General features: G+C 38.4%; 1 pseudogene; it reads left to right on the forward strand.

The window, feature by feature from the left end:
• The first annotated feature begins 7483 nt into the window (after positions 1-7483).
• Positions 7484-13198, forward strand: part of LOC112397245 (neuropilin and tolloid-like protein 2 pseudogene) — an 18761-nt pseudogene continuing 13046 nt past the window's right edge.

A 13198-nucleotide genomic window follows, 5' to 3' on the forward strand; every position in this document is an offset into this window, starting at 1 on the left:
ATATTTTCGTTTTCACTTGTCTCTAGGTATTGTATGATTTTCTCCTTGATTTCTTCAGTGATCTCTTGGTTATTTAGTAACATATTGTTTAGCCTCCACGTGTTTGTGTTTCTTACGTTATTTTTCCTCTAGTTTATTTCTAATGTCATAGCATTGTGCTTGCAAAAGATGCTTGATATGATTTCAGTTTTCTAAAATTTACCAAGGCTTGATTTGTGACCCAAGATGTGATATATCCTGGAGATTGTTGTATGTGCATTTGAGAAGAAAGTGTAATCTGCTGTTATTGGTTGAAAAGTTCTATGAATATCAGTTAAATCTATCTGGTATTGTGTCATTTAAGGCTTGTGTTTTGGGCTTCCCTGGTGGCGCCGTGGTTAAGAATCCACCTGCCAATGCAGGGGACATGTGTTTGAGCCCTCGCCTGGGAAGATCCTACCTGCTGTGGAGCAACTAAGCCCGTGAGCCACAACTACTGAGCCTGCGCTCTAGAGCCCATGCCACAACTACTGAGCCCTCGTGCCTAGAGCTCATGCTGCACAACAAGAGGAGCCACCGTAATGAGAAGCCTGCACACCACAACGGAGTGTAGCCCCCACTCACCACGAATAAAGCCCATGTGCAGCAACGAACACCCAATGCAGTCAAAAATAAATAATTAAAAAAAAAAAAACGCTTGTTTTTCTTTCTTAATTTTCTACCTGGATGAAATGTCCATTGGTGTGATTGAGGTTTTTAAGTCTCCCAGTATTGTTGTGTTGCTGTCGATTTCCTATTTTATAGTTTGCTTTTGCCTTATGTATTGAAGTGCTTCTATGTTGGGTGCATATATATTTATAATAGTTATGTCTTGTTCTTGGATTGATCCCTTGATCATTATGTAGTGTCCTTCCTTGTCTCTTGTAACATTCTTTATTTTAAAGTCTATTTTATTGGATATGAGTTTTGTTACTCCAGCTTTCTTTCGATTTACATTTGCATGGGTTATCTTTTTCCATTCCCTCATTTTCAGTCTGTATGTGTCCCTAGGTCTAAAGTGGGTCTCTTGTAGACAGCATATATATGGGTCTTGTATTTGTATCCATTCAGTGAGCCTGTGTCTTTTGGTTGTAGCACTTAATCTATTCACATTTAAGGTAATATTGATATTTATGTTTCTATTACTGTTTTCTTAATTGCTTTGGGTTTGTTTTTGTAGGTCCTTTTGTTCTGTTGTGTTTCCCACTTAGGGAAGTTCCTTTAGCATTTGTTGTAGAGCTAGTTGGTGGTGCCTAATTCTCTTAGCTTTTACTTCTCTGTAAAGCTTTTGATTTCTCCATAGAATCTGAATGAGAACCTTGTCGGGTAGAGTAATCTTGGTTGTAGGTTTTTCCCTTTCATCACTTTAAATATATCATGCCACTCCCTTCTGGCCTGTAGAGTTTCTGCTGAGTAATCAGCTGTTAACCTTATGGGAGTTCGCTTGTATGTTATTTTTCCTTTGAATAATTTGTCTTTAATTTTTTAAAAATGTATTTATTTATGGCTGCATTGGGTCTGCATTGCTGCACGTGGGCTTTTTCTAGTTGTGGTGAGCAGGGGCTACTCTTTGTTGTGGTATGTGGGCTTCTCATTGTGGTGGTTTCTCTCACTGCGGAGCTAGGGCTTCAGGTGTGCAGGCTTCAGTAGTTGTCACACGTGGGTTCAGTGGTTGTAGCTTGCAGAATCTAGAGTGCAGGCTGAGTAGTTGTGGTGCACGGTCTTAGTCGCTCTGTGTGGCATGTGGGGTATTCCTGGACCACGGCTCGAACCTGTGTCCCCTGCATTGGCGGCTGGATTCTTAACCACTGCGCCACCAGGGAAGCCCTGTCGTTAATTTTGTCAGTTTGATTGCTGTGTGTCTCGGCATGTTTCTCCTTGGGTTTATCCTGCTTGGGACTCTCTGTGCTTCCTGGAATTGGGTGGCTATTTCCTTTCCCGTGTTCGGGAAGTTTTCGACTATAATCTCTTCACAATTTTTCTTGAAATTTTCTCTGTCTCTTCTTCTGGGGCTCCTACAGTGTGAACGTTGGTGTGCTTAATATTGTTCCAGGAGTTTCTTAGGCTGTCTTTCATTTGTTTTGATTCTTTTTTCTTTATTCTGTTCCATGGCAGTGAATTCCATTATTCTGTCTTCCAGGTCACTTTTCTGTTCTTCTGAGTCAGTTATTCTGCTATTGATTCCTTTTAGTGTATTTTTCATTTCAGTTGCTGTATTGTGCATCTCTGTTTCTCCTTTAATTTTTCTACGTCTTTGTTAAACATTTCTTGCATCTTCTTGATCTTTGCCTCCATTCTTTTTCCAAGGTCCTGGATTGTCTACACTATCATTATTCTGAGTTCTCTTTCAGGAAGGTTGTGTATTTCCACTTCATTTAGCTTTTTTTCTGGGGTTTTATCTTGTTCCTTCAACTGGTACATAGTCCTCTGCCTTTTCAATTTGTCTATCTTTCTGTGAATGTGGTTTTCGTTCCACAGTCTACAGGATTGTAGTTCTTCTTGCTTATGCTGTCTGCCCTCTGGTGGATGAGGCTATCTAAGAGGCTTGTGCAAGCTTCCTGATGGGAGGGACTGGTGGTGTGTAGAGCAGGGTATTGCTCTGTTGGGCAGAGCTCAGTAAAAGTTTAATCAGCTTGTCTGCTGATGGGTGATTATCATTTATGTAGGTTATTCCAGCTCCTCGTCTGAAATGATTCTTATATTTGTATATATTATGAAATGATCACCACAGCAGGTCTAGTTAACACACATCACCATAGTGTTAGTTTTTTTCTTTGATGAGAACTTTGAAGATCTGCTCTTTAGTAACTTTTAAATATGTAGTACAGCATTATTAACTGTAGTCATCATGCTGTACGTTATATCCTTAAGACTTACTTGTTTTATTAGTGGAGGTTTGTACATTTTGACCCCTTTCCCCGATTTTGCCTACCCCTTTCCCCCACAACCTCTGGCAACCATCAATGTGTTCTCTGTATCTATAAGCTTGTTTTTTTTTTTTTTTATTCTACGTGTAAGTGAGATCATGCAATAGTTGTCTGTCTTATTTTACTTAGTATAATGCCCTCAGGGTATATTCATGTTGCTGCCAATGGCAAAACTTCCCCCTTTTCTATGGCTGAATAATATCCATTGTGTATCTATGCCACATTTTTTTAATCTGTTCATGTATTGATGTACACTTAGGTTGCTTCCATGTGTTGGCTATTGTAAATAATGCTGCAGTGAACATGGGGGTGCATGTATCTTTTCCAGTTAGAGTTTTCATTTTCTTTGGTAAATTCTCAGAAGTGGAATTGCTCAATCATATGGTAATTCTGTTTTTAATTTCTTTGTTTTAATAAATTCATTTATTTTATGTATTTATTTTTGGCTTCATTGGGTCTTCATCACTGCGCACGGGCTTTCTCTAGGTGCAGTGAGTGGGGACTACTCTTCGTTGCGGTGCGTGGGCTTCTCATTGCGGTGGCTTCTTGGTGAGGAGCATGGGCTCTAGGCTCGCAGGCTTCTGTAGTTTTGGCGTGCAGGCTCTAGAGTGCAGGCTCGGTAGTTGTGGCGCACGGGCTTGGTTGCTCCGTGGCATGTGGGGTCTTCCTGGACCAGGGCTCAAACCTGTGTCCCCTGCGTTGGCAGGTGGATTCTTAACCACTGTGCCATGAGGGAAGACCTTTTTTTAATTTCTTGAGCAATCTGCATCCTGTTTTACATAGTACCTGCACCAGTTTACGTTGTCACCAACAGTACATAAGGGTTCCCTTTTCTCAACATCCTCACAAGAAGTTGTTATTTCTTGTCTTTTTTAAATAGCCATCTTAACAGGTTTGTGGTTTTGATTTCCCTGATGATTAATGATATTTAGCTCATTTTTCTGTACCTGTTCATCATCTGTATGTCTTAGGAAAAATATTTGTTTAGATCCTCTGCCCATTTTTTAATTGGAGTGTTTTCTTTTTTCCTATTGGGTTGTAATGAGTTTTTGGTATACTCTGGATATTAATCTCATCAGATATATGATCTGCAAGTATTTTCTCCTGTATGTTGTCCTTTCATTTGGTCGATGGTTTCCTTTGGTGTGCAGAAGGTTTTTAGTTTGATGTAAACCCACCTTTTTTTTCCTTTCTTTGCCTTATATTTTTGCTGTTAAATCCAAAAAATCATCTGCAAATTTGATGTCAATGAGCTTACTGTCTATGTTTTTCTAGGAACTTTATGGTTTCAGTTCTTACGTTCATGTCTTTAACGATTTTGAGTTACATTTTGTGTATGGTGTAAGATAGTGATCCAGTTTCATTCTTTTGCATGTGGCTGTACAGTTTAATGTGACTCTTTAGAGTCCTTGGGATTATTTGTTGTAAATTTTGAGAGAGGGCAATTCGTTGTGAGAGAATGGGGTGGGGGTTAGATAGCAGCTGTCTGCTGTTATGATTAAGCTTTACACTTTGAGATCTCAGAATACGTTGTTTTTTGTGTGTGTGTGTGGGATAGGTATTTATTTATTTGGCTGCATTGGGTCTTCGTTGTTTCACGCAGGCTTTCTCTAGTTGTGGCAAGCGGGGGCTACTCTTCATCACGGTGTGCGGGCTTCTCATTGCAGTGGCTTCTCTTATTGCAGAGCACAGGCTCTAGGCTTACAGGCTTCAGTTGTTGCAGCACATGGGCTCAGTAGTTGTGGCATGTGGTCCCTAGACTGCGCTGGCTTCAGTAGTTGCGGCACATGGGCTTAGTTGCTCCGCAGCATGTGGGATCTTCCTGGACCAGGGATTGAACCTGTGTCCCCTGCATTGGCAGGCAGATTTTTAACCACTGTGCCACCAGTGAAGTCCCACGTTACGTTCTAATTTATTCATTTTTCAAGTAATGCTATTTGTGAACTGTACTTAAGTGGCATATTCATAGTTTAAGTATATTTTGGTTATTTTTGAATCATTTTATTTTATTACAAAAGCATTTAGTCATTTTTGACAGTTTGAAAGATTTTTAAAAGATATAAAAATAAAAATCTTTTGTAATTTCACTACTCAGTATATTTATTTATGATTATGTATAAGCTTATCTTGCATGTGTATGTGTATTTTATTTTAGAAATGAACAAATGCTAAAATTTCTTTTTTTAGATTTGGTGTATAGTTGTATGAATTTTGAACACAGACATAGATTCCTGTAACCAGCACTACAAACAAGATTCCTAACAATCCTGTCACTCCAAGAAACTCTAGTGTGATATTTTTTTTATAGTCCTATTATCTGTTCCTGCTTAACCACTGTTTTGTTTTCTGTCAGTATAATTTTGTGTTTTGGAGACTTGTGAAAGGTGAACTGAAGCAGAGTGTTAACATTTTGAGACTGGCTTCTCAGAATCAATGTTTCATCACTTTAAGTGAAATTTAGATACCACCATGTAGGTTGTTTTATCCTTCCCTTTTATATTGTTGTTGTCATATTTCATATACGTACCAAATTTCTATTGTATAATGTTATAATTTTTATATTCAGGTGTCAAATATATGTTAAAAGAACTCAAGGGTAGAAGATTGGTCTGTGTTTATAGTTATTCAGGTAGTTACTAGTTTCTGTTGCTCTTTCTTCATTCCTGATATTCTGAATTTTTTTGCTATCATTTCACTTGAGTCAAGAAACTTTCTTAACAATTATTTTAGAGCAGGTCCACTGATAGTCAATGCTTTTAGTTTTCCTTATCAAAGAATATCCTTATGTCACCTTTATTCCAAAAGGTATATTCATTGTATATAGATTTATGAGTTTAACAGTTCTTTTTTCCCAGCACTTTAAAAATAGTTTCCTTTTTTTTTTTAGCATCCAAGATTTCTGATGAGAAATATGCAGTGATAAGTAAAATGTTGTTTTTCTCTGCCTGTGTTCGAGATGTTTTTCTTTGTTTTTAGTTTCCAGCAGTTTAATTATGAATGTCTTAATGTGACTATCTTTAAATTTATCCTGTTTGGGGTTTGCGTATCTTAAATCTGCAGATATATATGTGTTTTTCAAACTTGTGAAGTTTTCAGCCATTATTTCTTCAAGTATTTTTTCTGCACTCTAGGTTTTCTTTCCTTCTGGGATTCTGATTACATGAATGTTGTATTTTGATATGGCTCACAGATTTCTGAGGCACCATTCTTTTTTATCCCCTCAATCTTTTTTTCTCTTTTTTTTAAGATAAGGTGATTCTTTTGATCTATTTTCATGACTCTTTCCTCTCCATCTCTGTTTTGCTAATGAGCCCATGAATGATAGTTTGTTTTAGTTTTATTCATTATGCCTTTTTTATTGTGGTAAAGTATACATAACAAAATTTACTATTTCACCCATTTTTAAGTGTTGAATTAATTGGCGTTAATAACTTTCACATTGATGTGTAAACCCTATCCATCTTCAGAACTATTCCATTATCCCATACTGAAACTCTTTACCCATTAAATAATGACTATCCCGTTACCCCCGTGCCCCTCCCCCCAGCCCCTGGTAACCACTCAGTGAGTTCTTATTTTGGTTTTTTGATTTTTCAGTTTTAAAACTTTAATCTGTTTTTTCATTATATCTTCTGTTTCCTTATTGAGACATTGGTCTTTCTGTTAGTTTTTCTGTTCTTAAGTTGTTTCAGAGTTTTAAATCTTTCTGTTTTCACTCAGTGTATGTGTCGCATCATAGTAGTATATTCAGATCTACCTTATTTGTGTGTGTGTGTCTATGGTGTTAAAATATACATAACATTTGCCATTTTAATCATTTTTAAGTTCAGTGGCAATAAGTATATTCAGAATATTAGGCAAATATCACCTCCATACATCTCCAGAACTTTCTACCTCATTCTTTGTAAAGTCTGCATAGAATTCCATAGTGTAATGTGTATTAACAAATAACTTAATTGTTTCCCTGCATAGGGACTTTTTAATAAATTTTCATAGTTGGAAATTATGTGGCAAAAATGTCTATCCTGCATGTTGTTAAAAATAAGCTTTTATCTGTTATTTTGTTCCCAGGGACAGTTCTGGAAGTTAGGGTATTTGTAAAGGGTGTGTGTGTGTGTGTGTGTGTGTGTGTGTGTGTGTGTGTGGGCTAAGATAAAGACCTTTATTGTATTATCAGTTGTTGCCATTTTGTTTTTAAAAAATTATATTAGGCCACTTCAGTGGGGTCTGTGCTGTGGCTGCAGGCAGAGTGGCCTGCATAGATCTGGTCCCTTGTGTCTGCACTCCCTGGCTCTAAGTGGTCGATGGGATGGAGCATTGCAGAGCAGGAGGTGATGCCTGTCATGGGGCTGGGGCAGCACGAGAGCCTGCCGAGAGGCTTGGGTATGGCGGGCGCCAGACCTGAGGCCTACCCCGCAGGGAACAACCTGGTGTGGGCTATGGGGACGGAGTGGGGCAGCTGCCACGCTGAGCTGTGAGCCCCACGCTTCCAGTGCTGCTGCCTCAGCCCCTCGTGAAGCGCCGGGCAGCTCGGGAACATGGCCCTGGAGCAGCTCTGCTTGGTCTTCAAAGTGTTGTTAATGACAGTACTTGTAGTGGAAGGTTCTGCTGTGGCCAAAAGACCCAAGATGGACAAAATATTGGAATCAAGCACATTCCTGCAACCCAGTGTGGCATTTGGGTTCGAACCAGCAATGGAGGTCATTTTGCTTCACCAAATTATCCTTACTCATATCCACCAAACAAAGAATGTATCTACATTTTGGAAGCTGCTCCATGTCAAAAAACAGAGTTGACCTTTGATGAACATTATTATATAGAACCATCATTTGAAAGTCGGTTTGATCACTTGGAAGTTCAAGATGGGCCGTTTGGTTTCTCTCCACTTGTAGATCATTACTGTGGTGTGAAAAGCCCTCCATTAATTAGATCACCAGGGAGATTCATGTGGATTAAGTTAAGTTCTGATGAAGAACTTGAAGGACTGGGATTTCCAGCAAAATATTTGTCTATTCCAGATCCAGGCTTTACCTACCTAGGAAATTGCCAGTTTGAGCTGTCAGAAGCTGATGGAATTGTACGTTCTAGTGAGGTAGAACAAGAGGAGAACAACAAAACCTGGCCAAGCAGTTGATTGCATATGGACAATTAAATCTACTCCAAAAGCTAAGTTGACATGGAAAGTGGATCAAGGGACTTACTTCTATGGTGGCGCACTGGTTAAGAATCCGCCTACCAATGCAGGGGACATGTGTTGGAGCCCTGGTCTGGGGAGATCCCACATGCCGCAGAGCAACTAAGCCCGTGCACCACAACTACTGAGCCTGCGTTCTAGAGCCCGCAAGCCACAGCTACTGAGCCCGTGCGCTCTATGGCCCATGAGCCACAACTGCTGAGCCCGTGTGCCACAACTACTGAAGCCCGCATACCTAGAGCCCTTGCTCCACAAGAGAAGCCGGAGAAGCCACTGCAATGAGAAGCCCGCGCACTGCAACAAAGAGTAGCCCCCACTTGCTGCAACTAGAGAAAGTCCACGCACAGCAACGAAGACCCAGCGCAGCCAAAAATAAATAAATAAATAAATAAATTTATTAAAAAAAAGAGTTATATCCAAAGTGTATATTTTTATTTTTATTTTTTTGCGATATGTGGGCCTCTCACTGTTGTGGCCTCTCCCGTTGCAGAGCACAGGCTCAGGACGCGCAGGCTCAGCGGCCATGTGGAATCCTCCCAGACCGGGGCACGAACCCGTGTCCCCTGCATCAGCAGGTGGACTCTCAACCACTGTGCCACCAGGGAAGCCCGAAAGTGTATATAGTTTAATTTTGTACATAGTATAACTTATCTGGGCTTACAATTTTATTTTTTGTTTATCAGAGTGATACATGATTATTTAAAATTTTGAATATTACATAAGTGCTTATAATTGAGATTATATATATATCAACTCTTATGTAATTTATGCATACATATAGTTATTATATATTCCTGGTTTAAAGAGGTACGTTTCAGGTGTATGTATGTCCTTTCAAAAAGGGAGCAGCTAATCTTTAAATAATTCTAAAACAGCATTTATAGAATTTCATTAGCTAAGAGTTTTACAGACAAATGATTGAGTTCATCCAGTTTCTCTAGCTAGGAAATTTTATATAGATTCTCTTTTCCTCACTTTTGGAAAGAGAGAGCACATATAGAGATATTTCAGAGATATTGTGTGTTCAGTTCCAGATCACTGTAATAAATCGAATATATCAATAAAGCAACTCACATGAATTTTCGGTTTCCTAGTGCACATGAAAGTTATATTTATACTGTATTATAATCTACTGTGTGCAATAGCATTGTATCTGAAAAAACGATATGCATACCTTAATTTTAAAATACTTTGTTGCTTAAAAATGCTAACCATTATCTGAGCATTCAGCAAATCATATTCTTTCTGGTGGAAGGGCCTCCTGCCTTGATGTTGATGGCTGCTGACTGAACAGGGTGGTGATTGCTAAAGATTGTGGCAACTGTGGCCATTTCTTAAAATAAAACAACAATTAAAAAAAAAAATAAAAATAAAATAAAACAACAATTAAGTTTGCTGCATGAATTGACCCTTCCTTTCACAAACGATTTCTCTCTAGCATGTAATGCTGTTTGATAGCATTTTACCCACAGTAAAATTTCAATATTGAGTCATTCCTCTCAAACCCCATCACTACTTTATCAACTAAGTTTATATGATGTTCTAAGTCCTTTGTTGTTATTTCAAGTCTTCACAGCATCTTCACCAGGAGTAGATTTCTTCTCAAGAAACCACTTTTTTGCTCATCCCTGAGGAGTTATAACCATCTCCTTGTTGATTATAATTTCATCATGAGATAGCAGAAATTCAATCACATTGTCAGGGTCCAATTCTAATTCTGTTTCTGTTTCTACCACATCTGCAATTACTTCTTCTACCGAAGTCTTAAACCCTTCAAAGTCATCCATGAAGGTTGAAATCAACTTCCTCCAAACTCCTGTTAATGTTGATATTTTGACCTCTTTCCATGAATCATGAATGTTCTTAATGGCATCTGGAATGGTGAATCCTTTCCAGAAGGCTTCCAGTTGGCTTTGCCCAGATCCAGCAGAGAAAATCACTGTCTATTGCAGCTATAGCCTTATGAAATATATTTCTTAAGTAATAAGACTTGAAAGCCACAGTGACCTCTTGATCCACGGGCTGCAGAATGAATGTTGTGTTAGCAGACACGAAACAACATTAATCTCCATTGGAGATCTTGAGTGACCAGGTGCATTGTCAGTGAGCAGTAATATTTTGAAAGGAATTTTTTTTTCTGAGCAGTAGGTCTCGACAGTGTGCTTAAAATACTCAGTAAACCATCTTTTCAACAGATGTGCTGTCATCTAGGCTTTGTTGTTGTATTTGTAGAGCACAAGCAGAGTAGATTTAGCATAATTCTTAAGGGCCCTTGGATTTTCAGAATGGTAAGTGAGCTTTGGCTTCAACTTCAAGTCACCAGCTACATTAGCCCCTACACGAGAGTCAGCCTGTCCTTTGAAACTTTGAAGCCAGGCATTGACTTCTCTAATTATGAAAGTCCTAGATAGCATCTTATTCCAGTAGAAGGCTGTTTCATCTACCTTGAAAATCTGCTGTTTAATGTAACCACCTTCATTAATTATCTTAGATCTTCTGGATAACTTTCTGCAGCTTCTACATCAATACTTGCTGCTTCACCTTGTACTTTGATGTTATGGAGATGGCTTCTTTCCTTAAAGCCCATGAACCAACCTCTGCCAGCTTCAGTCTTTTTTCTATGGCTTTCTCACCTCTCTCAGCCTTCATAGAACTGAAGATAGAGTTAGAGCCTTGCTCTGGATTAGGCTTTGGCTTAAGGGAGTGTTGTGGCTGCTTTGATCTTCTCTCCAGACCACTAAAACTTTCTCGGTATCAGTAATAGGGCTCTTCTACATTCCTTTCATTCGTGTGTTCACTGGAGTAGCACTTTTTATTTCCTACAATTATTTCTCCTTTGCATTCACATCTTGGCCAACTGTTTGGTGCAAGAAGCCTAGCTTTTGCCCTGTCGGCATTTGACATGTCTTCCTCACTAAGCTTAATCATTTCTAGTTTTTTATTTAAAACGAGAGGTGTGCAGCTCTTCCTTTTACTTGAACACTTAGAAGCGATTGTTGGGTTATTAACTGGTCTAATTTCAATATTGTTGTGTCTCGGAACAGAGAGGCCTGAGGAGAGGGAGAGAGAGGGGGAGATGGCTGGTTGTGGAGCAGTCAGAACACGCACACTTTATCAGTTAAATTCACTGTCATATAGCTGTAGTTCATGACACCCTGAAAAGATTACAATGTTAATATCAAAGGTCACTGATCACAGATCACCGTAAAAATATAATAATAATGAAAAAATTGAAATATTGTGAGAATTACCAAAATGTGACACAGAGACAGAAAGCGAGAAGCTTTTGGAAGAAGGGTTCTGATAGGCTTACTTGATGCAGGATTGCCACAAATCTTCAATTTGTAAAAAACTCAGTGTGTAAAGTGTAATAAAATGAAGTGTAATAAAACAAGGTATGCCTGTATGCATTTAACAAAAAGTTCATTTAAAATGACAAGTAACTCTCGTGTTTTTCTTTTTTTAAGAAATATTTATTTATTTATTTGTTTTTGGCTGTGTTGGTTCTTCGTTGCTGCGCGTGGGCTTTCTCTAGTTGCAGCGAGCGGGGACTACTCTTCGTTGCAGTGCACGGGCTTCTCATTGTGGTGGCTTCTTTTGTTGTGGAGCACGGGTTCTAGGCGTGGGCTTCAGTAGTTGTGGCACACGGCCTCAGTAGTTGTGGCTCACGAGCTCTAGAGTTCAGGCTGAGTATTTGTGGCGCACGGGCTTAGTTGCTCTGTGTCATGTGGGATCTTCCCGGACCAGGGATTGAATCCGTGTCCCCTGCATTGGCAGGTGGATTCTAAACCACTGCGCCACCAGGGAAGTCCCAACTCTCGTTTTTTTATAAGGTGAATGATCCAGAAATACTAAGTTTTCAATCTTGTTAGACATATTTTTATTGGTTTCTTTTTTACTGGTCTGTCAGATTATCTGGAATTTACATAACATGACACAGTAAATTAGGTGTGAGAGCTAAAAACTATGAAAATTTAGTTAAAAATTATTTTTCAACTAAAAGTAATTTTTTTAGTGACAAGTTTGATCCTTCTGGCCTCTACCTATATTATCTTGTTTAATATATTAAATGTTACACTAAAGTATAATTACATACAATCTTATTACCATACATTAATTGTGGCTTTGGAAAAAACACAGAAAACTTAGATTTTGTAAATGTCTTTTGTGATAGAAAAAGTTAGTGGGTTATCACTAAAGGAATTAATATTTTAATTTCAGTTAAACTTGAACTGACTGGGCTTGCTTTTAAGTTATTCTTTAAATAGAAGTGCTGGATCATGTCTGGTTAGTTCTACGAGATACTCTCTCTTAAGAAATTTTAAATATTTAAATCATATTTTCTTTCTAATATATATGCATGACAGCCGTTATTGGGCAGTGATGAATACACTCAACGATCCATACAGGTTGGTGCTACTGCCTAAGGGGCCAGTAGTTGTACCCAGAATTGATTTTGTACCATTAGTGCTAATGTCAACACAGTAAAAATACATGGAATGTCTTAGTATTACTGTGAAAATAGTTTTGACTTTGGGGGACTCCTGAAAGGATTCTGGGACCCTTATGGTCTAAGAACCACATGTAGAGAACCACTGCTTCTGGGGTTTTATTTTTCAAAGGTTTCTTAGATGGCGGCAGATATTTGTAGGCTGAGTAATCTTTGTTTGCCTTTGTTTTTTCATTCCACAGATACTTTGAAGCTAGACATCAGTTAACTTTTCAATGTTTTGTCAATATATGAGTTAGGAGATTTCTTCGGATTGATTTTTACTTTTTTGGGTTGTGGCAGTTTGCACCTTGATTGATGTCAGGGATCTGAGGTTTTTATTTTTACCTTAAATAATTGAAGATAACTTTTATTTGTTGTAAGTTTTATAATTTACAAGTTTGTATTTGTTGTAGATATTAGGAAGCAGTGAAACTATTTCCCTTGAGGGATATCACGAATTTTATTATTAGTTTTTTGTTTTTTGCTTTCTTTTTTTTCTGGCCACACTGTGTGGCCTGTGAGATCTTTTTTTTTTTTTTTTTTTTTTTTTTTTCCCTGTGCACCATC

This window comes from Neophocaena asiaeorientalis, unplaced genomic scaffold (genome assembly GCF_003031525.2).
Source record: "Neophocaena asiaeorientalis asiaeorientalis breed wild unplaced genomic scaffold, Neophocaena_asiaeorientalis_V1.1 scaffold804, whole genome shotgun sequence".
Classification (NCBI taxonomy): Eukaryota; Metazoa; Chordata; class Mammalia; order Artiodactyla; family Phocoenidae; genus Neophocaena; species Neophocaena asiaeorientalis.